Below are 11,893 nucleotides of genomic sequence, written 5' to 3'. Positions count from 1 at the left end.
CCCTGAAACCTGTTGAACAGGACTATGTCAACTAATAAAGTGACAAATTAAAACAATAACCACCAACATTTCAGGGAAATTAGGAATTAAACAGACACAAAACAGTAATAATTATGTGAACAGAGCCTAGTGAAAAGGGGGAAACCTTTTTACAATCAAGTCACCCTTAGGTTTAAGAAAATATGATATAATTGGAAGGAAGGGGAGGCAGTAACTAAACACATTGAGTCATCTTTAAGATTGTGGCCTTGTAGGTTTTCCTGTCAAATACACTGGTAGTTATATAACACTTTTATTCACCCCAGTGGCTACTACCCATGCTTCTACTGCTACTGATTCACTATTGTTAAAAGTGCAATCTTTATGTGGCTGTATTGGAATATTAGTAAAAATGTTGATGTATCATACAGAACGTTTGTATTGTCATACAGTAGAGTACAATGTTCACATACTGTATGCTATTTAGCATCAAAACATAAACGTATAAAGCTAGCTAGCTTATGTTATGGAGATAAGAAGTTGCTACCCTGTACAACAATTATAATACATATACAATAATAATATAAAGTCTGCCTCAGTAGTAAAGTGTTTTGATGTCCAGTGTTTGTTTTTGCTTCTCAAATGTTTTGTTTTTAATTTCTTTTCTTTCTTCTTTTTTTTTTTTTTTACATATGACAAAGTTACAGTAGGAAAAGCACAAATGTGAATACTCAAGTGTGAACGCTGAATTCTATTTAGCTGCTTCAGTTTCAGGTTCCAGGTATTGTAGGTGCTTTCTCACTGTCACAGCTTACTGGGACCCTTGAATAGAACAGAATCATTGTTAATGTTATTGGTTCCACTTGTGCTTCTCGCTCCGTAAGTCATGTCTGCTGGGAAAAAAGGGCCTTTCATATAGCACATGTGGGGTAGCTCTGAAAGTAACATTTGGTTGTGAATTGGGTTGCTTTGCTGTGGCTTTTCAAGCAAACAGTGCACACAATCCAAACAGCCTGCCAGTTTAGAACCTTATAGGTTAAGTAAAGAAGCCACTGATTTAACAGAGTACTGAATGACTTTGAGCAACTATACTTGCAAACCCCTTCTGGTTTATTCACTATTTGGTGAAAAGAGCCAGTGAATGTACTGATTGCCACAGTTGGGGGAATCACTGTTGGCAACTAATTTCTTCATTGTCACATCAATACTATTCCTTCATAAGATATTCCATTGTTCATTCATTTCTAAAAATCATAGTAATGTTTACCTGTCAATTTTGTGAAAATTGTTGATCCTACAGTAGACAAACATTTCCTACACCACCCAGCCTAGTTTCCCTGTATGACGTACACATTGCGTGATTCTGCAGGACAAGATTTATATGTAATTTCAGCATCCGGTGCCAATGCAATAGGCGATGTGACATTCATGCAGTGTGGTTGAAGGTTGTGTTTTGCATTGAACTTTGTTTGGCCTGGGTCTATGACCAGTCCCAGACCAACAACAATTTAGTTGCCAAGCAATGATCATCACATTAGCCATATGTTTGCCATTTCTTTTAAGAAATAGTCAATTAAAATATGCTGGCAATAATTATTTAAAAATGTTGCAGGTTTTATAAACTCATCCAATATCATTAGTCTGTTTGGTAAAAGGGTCGAGCTTGTTTCAAGTTTTTTTTAACTCTCTCAGTTACTTCCAGTGGACATGGTTGAAAACCTTTTCAATGGGGGTTCAGGCAATGTCATTATTATCAGGAACACGATGAAGTTGTTTTTGATGACTACCATGTTTGGTAATCAAGTGCTTTAACAGATTGCATATTTGTTGAGCTTGCTTCTGTAAACAGGAGATTCTGACCTGGACTCAAATTACACTTGTAAATGGTGATACTCTTATCTTTTTTGTGGCATCAAAAAAAATAAATAAAGCAAAGCATCTAGACTCTTTTGTCACGTAGCACTCTTTCCTACATACACACTAATTTGACACGCCAGATGGTTTGTTACACAGAACCATCTGAGAAGACAAAAAAAATCCCTCGCAGGTGATTTGATGAACCATCTGTCTATCACCCCCATTGTTGTTTTGAACAAACAGCCTTGGCTGTCAGACACACCTAATCCATGTCCATAGTTGCTAGTATCTCCTCACAGGACACTGATTGTTTAGGTCCACTGCTGTTCGGAGCAAGCAGCAACTTCTGTGCCTCAAAAGTGGAGCCAATGTGGAAGTGCCTTAAACCTGTATTCTATCTAATTTCCAGCGGGGGGCCACTCCAGTGGCTCCAAAAAAAATGTCAGTTTCAAGTTTATGGCCTCAATGGCTAGTTTGAAGTTTTCTTTAATAGAGCATGATCTTCATTTTATTAATATGGTCCCATTTATTTTAATGCAGGCAATGCTTTAGGGTGTGGCTACATGCCAACCTGTCAATCATGATAGAGGCTTAGCAATGCTTATCCATGAAACTGTCTAGCAGTGAACTTGTTTTTGGATGTTTTCATATTAACTTTGACCCTCTGACTGTGTTTTCAATTCATAAAAGTTCATTGGAACACTTTTGCCACCTAGGAATGTCTTGTTCAGCGTTCTCTGTCAACAAAGCTAGCTAGCTAGCGTTATCTGGTAACCTGAGAGAAAGTCGTCCAATGTTCAACTAGCTGTGTGTACTGCAGTACAATCTGACGAACGGCACCAGTACCTGGAGATCCGTGTTTAGCCAGTAAAAACCCTTGCGAAAATCGGCGACTTTCTATCTTTTAGCGTTTAGCTTAGCACAACCATTGAAACCATACATAATGCTTGGCTCCAAAACACCAAGATGGCAACGGCCAAAATGCTAACTTCTGGCTTTAAAACTCCAGTCCACAAAATATTGGGTTGTGTCTCCGATGCTTAATTACTGAAAAATAAACCTAGTAAGATACAGAAATGTGTTACTAGGAACATGATTACAGTAACACTGCTCATTGCTTGTTAATGATGTAATCACATATAAATATTAGCTTACTTTAAATTGCCCTTTGGGTCATTTTACTGTAGATTTTAAGCCTAGAAGTCATATCGCCTACTTCATATTTTTTTTTATACCCACTACAGGCCTCTGGGCCATTACCATAGTCAAATATCCATACCTGCTATGTTGTCAAAATAGAGTATATGTTGGCAACACACTAGAATAGGTGTGCAGATGCGGCTCACCAACCCCTGCCAAACCATAAACACGTAACATAAAACTTTCACCCACTGTATAAATAACAAGTGACTCAAACCCAGGAAGAAGTTTGGAAGAAAATTAATCATTCCTTCTCTGAAGAAGCAAACCACCATAGAAGAAAAATAGGAAGGGAAAGAAGAAAGTACAGGAGAGGAAGCAGATGAGCACACTGGAGCATGTCTCTATGGCTTAAGATGTTATGCATTAATTCTCTAAGGGCCTTGGGGTCCCAGATTCCCATGTTAATTGATATCCCCATTAAAGAGATAAGTAGGCTTGGGGAGGAAGAGAGGGCTAGAGAGCAGAGAAGTTACTGCAGGGTGTAGTTGAAAAGAGAAAGGGGAGGAGGAGGAAGATGACAGGATGGAATGAGGAAGGAAGACCCAGACATGAGAGGGCAAACAATGCACCAGTCAGCACTGGGGAGATGACCCCACTTGTTTTAGGGTTAGTTTTGGGGATAGGTATGCAAGTGTTTCAGTGTTTCAGTAATTGTCTCAGTAAATACCCTCCAATGTGTGTGTATGTGTGGGTCAGAGAGAGAGAGAGAGAGAGAGAGAGAGAGAGAGAGAGAGAGAGAGAGAGAGAGAGAGAGAGAGAGAGAGGAGACCACAGTGAGAGAAAGAGAGTGTGCTAACTGGCGGACAGAGCTGCTCTCACCTAGTTTGGGATGAGTCACAGTTCGCAGAGCCGTTAATTATGCCGACTGCTCGGAGAACGAGAGCAGCTGTCTGCGCATTTACATATCACACAGCCTACATGGAGAGGAAGGGAAAGAGGCATGAAAGATAGAACGAGACAGAGGGAGATAGAAGGTGAACTGAAATGGAGGGAAAAAAAACTGAAGAGGGACTAAAAAGGATTCAAAGAATGCAAGGTATAGAATCAGGACAGGGGGAAGGTACCGTAGTTGAAGGGAGTGTGAGGTGCAAAGAAAGACTTACAGATTTGAAGTGATTGGGAAATGACGTGACAAATCACTTTGTTTTTTTGTACAACAAAGTCACAGATTAGGTTTCTACATTTTCCAAGACCCCTAAAGTTTTTTTTCTGACCAGACTTGAAAGTAAAAAACAATCTTTGAGCTTGTAGCTTGGAAACAACTTCCTGACATAAGTCTTACTAATTTCTGACAAATACAATACTTTTATTTCTCTCTTTTCTTTCTCACCACATTCCTAAAACTGGCAGCCTTAAGGCCAGCACTGACCAGAAGAAGACTCACAAACAAGGCAAGCCATTAGCATACAGCTGCCAAACGGCTAGCCTGCAGCTGCACTTAAAGCCTTTACTTTCCTTCCAAAAATAAAGCAACAAAAACAACACAAGAAGCACCAAACCGACTGGCTGCTTTGCATTGGTTTATGATTTGAATACCAAATACATAGCCATCACTAATACAAGTGGCTGTTATGTGGTATCAAGTAAAAGCTATTTCAAGTACAGTGTGATTTAAATTACAATCACTAGCTTCAAAAACATGATTCTCTTTTCTTTTAATTTATTAAAATTAAATGTTTCAGCTGCAGTGCTGCTTACACACATTTTGTGGTGTTTAGAGTTCAGACAGAAATGATTCTTTATCAATCTGGGAATCAGTGAAAAAGGATCAAATTAAATGGTTTCTCTATTATTCCAAAACATTGCATGCATGACCCTGATAGACACATATTAAAATCCTACGTAGTTTTTTTTTTGTTTGGTTAAAACTGGATCACATACCTAGTCACTGTAGGAAGAAAAAAAAAACAATCTTCTAATGCATGATGGGACATTTAGTTCAGTGTTATGATTGCAATTCTTTGTCCTTGAAATGACTTGTCATTTGTAAGTGTAAAACAGATTTTCTAACAGAGCACAGAACTGGAGAGCTTTTGAGGAAGTATGAGAGAAAAGTTGAAAATAGAAAAAGGATGATAAAGAAGGTGAAGGTTAAGTGAATCACATCCTAGTATTTCTCATGTTTGAAGAAGAGCTGTGAGTCAGTGACAAGGGTTGTAATTTGCCGCTGGGAACACATTTATTTGAGGTGATTTCCAACTCCAACTCAAATTTATAATGCCGTCTCTGGGCACACGTTAAGATCAAGTTTATGATCTGCTCTCATCAAACAGACTAGGTCATTGCTTTTTGGCCAGTGTTTACTGGGCGTGAGGGGAAGGCAGATCAGATAGTTGTGTCAATCACAAAGACTTCGTTCATGACAAGCAGGTGGCTGTGGCGATGGTGGCATTGGGGGTGGGGTGGAGGGTGGGGTATGTGCAGGGTCTCTAGTGAACAGTCTCTCTCAGTCTTAGTCATCACAGAAACTGCCCTCAGCCGAGTTAGAGAGAAAGAAGAAAAGGCCGGGAATCAATGTTAACAGACATGTGGCTTTAATGCCCAATTAAAATTCTTCATACCACCAATTTAGTGTAAGATTTATTCAAGAGCATGCAAAAAAAGAGAAATGACAAGCAATCACACACTTTCATGCCCAGAAAAAAAAATTAATGCAATCATTTTAACTCATTTAAGAAAGTACACCTATAAACTACAGTCTGACTACATTGTGTGTGTTCTTCATTGTTTTACTAAGCAAACCTTAGAGTTAATATGTTTCAAATTTTTAAGTCATGTGACTACACGTTTGTCACCTCTATTTAGTTACAAAAGAATATTTATTTTGAGTTTTGAATGTGGGGTCTGTTACAATGTCATTACTGACAATTTTAATTTATACTGTTTATTGATCCCCAGTGGGTAGATTACAATTTACACTCTGTTTAGTTAGTAATCACTACACACAGGCCTGAAATACACACACATGCTCAGGTCCTATTCCTGCACAAATGGAGTGATGCCAGAGTCAGTGGGCTGCCAGTGCTGGACCAGCACCCTGAGGTATTGTGCCTTCCTCAAGAGTACCTGGCAGTTCTCAAGAGATGAAGTAGCATCTCTCCAGCAACCAATCCACACTATGTACGTTTAGTCCGACTTGAACCAGTGAGCCTCCGATTCCAAACCCAACTCCCTATGGACTGAGCTCCAGCGGTTTAACTGGAGATTTTCAGCTGGTGTTAAATTGATCTTTAGCAGTGTTTTGTAAAACTTTGGATGTATTAGACATGCTTAGCAAACCTGCAGACAACAATTAGAAAACGCCCCAAAACATGTCTATTAACTTAAGTCTATTTAACTGAAGTTGAGTTGAACATTTTGGGATGTAAATGTATTAATTTTTTTGTCTTCTGAGAGTGAGATGTGAAGATTGTAGGTTCCGCTAAATCCACAAATTGTTGTTTTTAAATTGCTGTTTATGTATTAATTAAACAAGTAAGATATGTGTTGATTTGTGAGCTTTAGATGTCCTAGTGTAGGTTTGAACTATTGAAAGAGCTAAGTTAATTGGTTCGCCTTGCATGTAACCTTGATGCTGAGATAGCTAATTGCCTTCTGGCACCAGCTCCCAACTCACAGACATGGAAGTGTTATTATTTCTTTAATCTCGCTCTTGGACAGAAAGTGAAAAAGCATATTTTCCAAACTGTTATTCCTTTGACACATTGGATTTTGAGATTATAATTCAAATTAAGAGGTACCTATTGTAAAGATTAAAGTTATTACTTTGATCTTCTACGTGTTGGGCATCATGTTCCTGATATATAAATTGTATCTTTAAAATGTTGCAGTTTTCCAGCTCTGTCAATGTCTCAACACAACTCAAAACCTGCAGCAGAAACCAGGTAAAGGCCATGACAAAATCAACACAGTAAATGGCTGGATCTATGTCAATCTCACTCAGACAGTCACCACAGTCATACTTTGAATGATGCAATTCTTCAACCTATCCTCGAGACATTGAATCAACAAAGTCATGTTACTGACCTCAGGAGGCTTGGCCGCCGTCCATAAGAGGTGGCCATGCCTCTTCCTCTTTGCTTCACTCGCCTGGACCCTCAACAGGTTCCTACCCTGACCGGTTGCCCTCCTATCAACGGGATGGTTGTGATCACCAGTATTTTACCGTGGAAATACTGCTGTTGTCACAAGGGAATTTCCCCACTGTGGGATATAAAAAGTATTATCTAATCTAATCTAATCTAACTCATGAATGGTGGTACCCTGAAAATATGAATCCCCAGCAAAATCTGATACTGTACCGAAATTAGGTAAAAATGGCAACATTTGACTCTGTGGTATCATTTGCATATAACGATACAACATTTGTCAAACTTTCACACTGTCTGTTAAAGAAAAAAATATTTCTGCAGCTTTATCTTGTGGCCCTGCCAATGTTAGCCCCGTGACATACATGTAGGTAGAAAGACAAAGAGCAATATTGATTATATGTGGAGGCTGGACATCTGCACAGTTGATCAGATAAGACACAAGATCCAGTAGACTGTGATTTCAATCCATCCTGCTATCTAGTTGCCCTTTATAAAGATTAATAATAGTTTCATAATATCTTCCATCTTTGGGCAGGGTTGAATAACAAAACAAGGGTAATCAGATACCAGTACAACCACAGTCTGATCTGCTGGCCAGTGAGCAGCTCCACTGGAGTGGTTAGGGTAAGGGCCTTGCTCAAGGGCACCTCAGTGGTGGTGGTAATATGGGAAGGACTTTCCCCACCCAGATTTTATCATGCCAGTCTGGGGATTGGACCGGCAATCTTCCCATCTGAAGCTCGCTTCTCTAACCATTAGGCCACCACTGAGTATTATTGTTGTTACACCATGGTTTTAATAGTGACACAATTAGATGTTTAGTAAACCATGCCTTTAAAAAAGCTTTACCTTTTAAAAAACAAAATCTTGAATAGGCACCATTAAAAACTCTTAATAAATGCATGTGGTTTGTGTCCATTTACAGCCATGATCAGCCTTGCAATGTAGCATCAGAAAAGTTCTGATCAGTAGTTACCAGTTAGATGGACACATAAGCATGCGTTGACAATGTGCTGCCTAGCTCCTTCTCCATCGTCATTTTTCCCCAGAAACAAACGAAATAGTGAATCTAGATGAAAAACAGTGATTCCAACCATGTAAATGCAGATTTGACAGGTTGTTGCTGGTTAATTTGTGTTGCCTAGCTGATAGAACTTGTTGGATATAAAAAGGTACAGTAAGTAAGAAGATGCAATCAGCTATGTTGGTATATTGTTACCAATAGATATTGTATTGGTAGCCAACCACAATTGGAATTTGAGTCTAAATGTGGTATTTAAAATTAAAATGTTCAGCAAGTTCTAAATTAATATGAAAATGTAGGATGAATTTAAAAAACACAAAAAACATAAACTGCTGTTTTTAATTTACCAAGGCAAAGAAATTATTCTTGGTGGTAACTTGGTTGCAGAAAATGAAGATGATTTTTGGCAGGATATTGAGCACATTTCAATCTAAATTGAAATCTTATTTTTGTATCATATTACTTTTGTATCAGTACAATCCTAATGTTTTCTGAAAAGTGATATGCAAACACACAAAGGTCCATGATCTAAAGACATGATTTAATTGTCACAGAAATTGTAGCTCTGCATTAATGTACAGGCTGAGATAAAATAAATCTTGCCTGTGTTGGAACATATAGGGTGTAAGTTATTCATGATAAAGTGGCAATTAGTGGTAATTTATAAAGAATAGCATTAAAGCTGTATGTTATCTTGAAACTGAGGCTGCATCAAAGATCATGAAAGTTTGACACTCAAACCTACATGTTATGGCCACTTGATAAAAGGCAGTTTACCAGAACTTTGGAGGAATAGAAGCCTGGACAAACCTTGGAAAGGCAGTGCAGATGTAACACCCATTTACAGTATGATGTTCAGAAACTGTTTCTGTAATCCTGTAAAAGAATAACAATCACCAAGGTAACATTCATGAGCATAACCCACGTTCACTATTATCCTAAAAGCCTTCAGTTTTATGACGCCGATCCCCGCACTCTGCCCGACCTCTTTTACTGGACCTGGCTTTTTAAGGGCTAGAAGAGCAGAACAGTAAAGCTTCACAACACAACCCAGGGTGAGCTGTCCTGCAATAGCGCCATTAAATGCCAAAAACATTAAGATAGCACCTGAGCAAGAAAGCAGTGTCCACAACCAGATTATCCCAGACAAGGCCAGTTTGTACTTCAATGGCTTTAACCTCAACAAAAGCACAGGTTTAGCTACTGCTAGAGAGCAAATCATTGCTAGAAGACATGGATGACCTGTGACTATGAATCCTTGGAAAAAAATTCTGATATTCATCCAATATGTGTTTGGAAAAACATGATAGTAACAACTCCTAAAACATTGTAGAGGCCGATTAAGATTTCAAACATTGCCTTATTGAGAGAATAGAACTCCAATAGGATCAAGTGTCTTGATATTATCAGCTGCAAGATGTAGATATTAACAGAGAGTCGGAGGATTGGGCTGCCTAGATTGGGTATCACTGTTACATCTGTGTTTAACAGGTTGTCACAGAAGAGCAACAAGGAGGTTTCCAAGAGTAGTGTTATGTAAGACTATGAAAAGAAAAATCTCTTTGTCTTTTTAGTGACAGTTCATTGTAGTTTTGATGTCTGACTGGAACTGTACCAGTGATGTACTTGATATGTACAGACAGCAGCTATGCTTTTTGACACACATTTATATATTATAAAATCAGATAAACTAAAACATCTTTGACAACTTTTTTATACAGTAAGAGTGTGATCTGATCATGGATTTCAAATAAACAATGTATATACAAAGCAGTCCTTGTCGACGTAGTGATAGGGTTTTTATTTTTTAGTAATATGTAGCATAAATTTTATCTTGTGATCACTATAAAATCAGAACAAAGTACTACATATCGAGGTGAGAACAAACCATGAAATAAAGCCCCAGGGTTTTTGTGAACAAATTAATCTCCACTTGTTTTAAGATAATTAGCAATTATAGTTATTTTAAGAATTGAAATAACAAGTCCATTGCCAAAGCAGTTATTTTCAGGCATTATCTCACTCAACATGATTATGTGTGCTTCTGTTGTCTATTCTCAAATGCTTCCCAATAGACCGATACTTTTTGCATCTCCATAACACAAAGCTAATGATATGCTGATTCTTAGATGCATGGGCCATTCGCCTAAGACATGATTGATCACTCCTTGGCTGCTCATTCACAGGCCCAAGCTGAGGTTGACAACTCAGGAAGCAGCAGTGATTATGGTGCAAGCAAAAGAGTCAAGTGGTTTATGTAATAAGGAATTGGTTGTGTTTGAAAAAGCAATAAAACATAATATTCAAATGCTACAGAAGTAAAAATGACTTGCCAAATTTGATAGAGGTAGTTACTCAAATTGTTTTACATCATCCTTAATATGGTGTTACATGTCTGAGGTGTTATTTATAACAAAAATTCAGACTTTAAATCAAATCAACAAATAGCACACATGTTTGAGCTTGTACTGGAAGGCAAGTGGTGAGTCTTGTGACAATTAAAACATAACAATCAATCTTGGAAAAAAATGTTTGCCAGTAAGAATCAGTGTAATAAACCACTGAATCTTTGAACCACTTACCAGACTAACCAATAATAAGCAGCAATCCGCTCACCAAGTGTACTTTTCTTCCCACCTTTCTTTCTTTTCTCTCAACAGTATTACAGTAGGCACAATATAATAAAAAGCAGTCTGTAATGGGTTAGATTAATGTCCGAATCTTACTAATAATTTTGATTCCATGTCACTGAATGGAATCCTGGTTTTGTAGAAACATATTTTAGATGGCTAAATAATCTGTTGTGTTGAAACAAAGCATGGTATGACCTTAACATTGAAATGAAAGGTGTTTACATTTTATTTTAGGCAAATTTTAATGCAGGGTGAACTTGAATTTGCACCTGGGAAGGTTGAAAACAGATTTTATACAAATCACATGAAAGTGTAACTATCCAAAAATTATTTGCAAAAACTAAACAAAAACTTCTACTCTTAACATTCCATAGCATATGGTTTCATATTTGCATACTGAGAAAAGTTCATTCAAGAACAGGTGGATAGACTTTGGAAACAAAACTCTAGATGAGCAGCACAGCACTCACTAACATTTACCAATAACTTACTTGTTTGGCTTAATGGATGAACAAAACCTTTGAGACTTTGAATAAGATAACTTTCTCTTCTTAGGCCTCACTGATCACAGTGATAGAGGATAGTATTCTAGCCTTTTATTATAGGAGAAAGTGGAAAAACACACGGTAATAACAAATGCAGTGGCTAAGTCTCTTGAGATTAATGCCCCCATAAGCACGGCAATGAGTGATCACAATTTAAGGAATGCAATTAGTCAGTGCAGCAAGGGTTATTGAAATAATGAAATTGATGAAACTATTGTTAATCATTCTTTTGCCCTTACTGCCAAAGCAAGAAAAATTTCACAGGGAACAATTTCCAAAGGGAAACAATATAAAAGTATAGTTTCTGTTTAGTTTTTTTTTTATTTCATGGAAAATAAACTGCATACAAAATGATCTTAGATATGGCCAGGATGGTATTAAAAAAAAGTGATAGCACTAATTATTTCATTTACTATTGGGACAATTAGTTTAATTAAATGCTACAAACACAAGTATTGGATTGGTACTGTATAACAGCAAATCATAGCCATGTGGGAGAAGAAGAAAACAAAATGAATGATCTATCTTTACTATCTATCTATCTATCTATCTATCTATCTA

General features: G+C 37.5%; 1 long non-coding RNA gene across 1 annotated transcript in view; it reads right to left on the bottom strand.

The window, feature by feature from the left end:
* Positions 1-2,813: 2,813 nt before the first annotated feature.
* Positions 2,814-11,893, bottom strand: part of LOC116705131 (uncharacterized) — a 10,529-nt gene continuing 1,449 nt past the window's right edge. Inside the window, exons 2-3 of the long non-coding RNA XR_004335858.1 lie at positions 6,209-6,211; positions 2,814-2,824 (exon numbers count right to left, since the gene is read on the bottom strand). This is a non-coding gene — a long non-coding RNA (uncharacterized LOC116705131). The remainder of the gene's footprint in view (positions 2,825-6,208; positions 6,212-11,893) is intronic.

Source organism: Etheostoma spectabile, chromosome 2 (assembly GCF_008692095.1).
Source record: "Etheostoma spectabile isolate EspeVRDwgs_2016 chromosome 2, UIUC_Espe_1.0, whole genome shotgun sequence".
Classification (NCBI taxonomy): Eukaryota; Metazoa; Chordata; class Actinopteri; order Perciformes; family Percidae; genus Etheostoma; species Etheostoma spectabile.
This window is presented reverse-complemented; position numbering and strand designations above follow the sequence as displayed.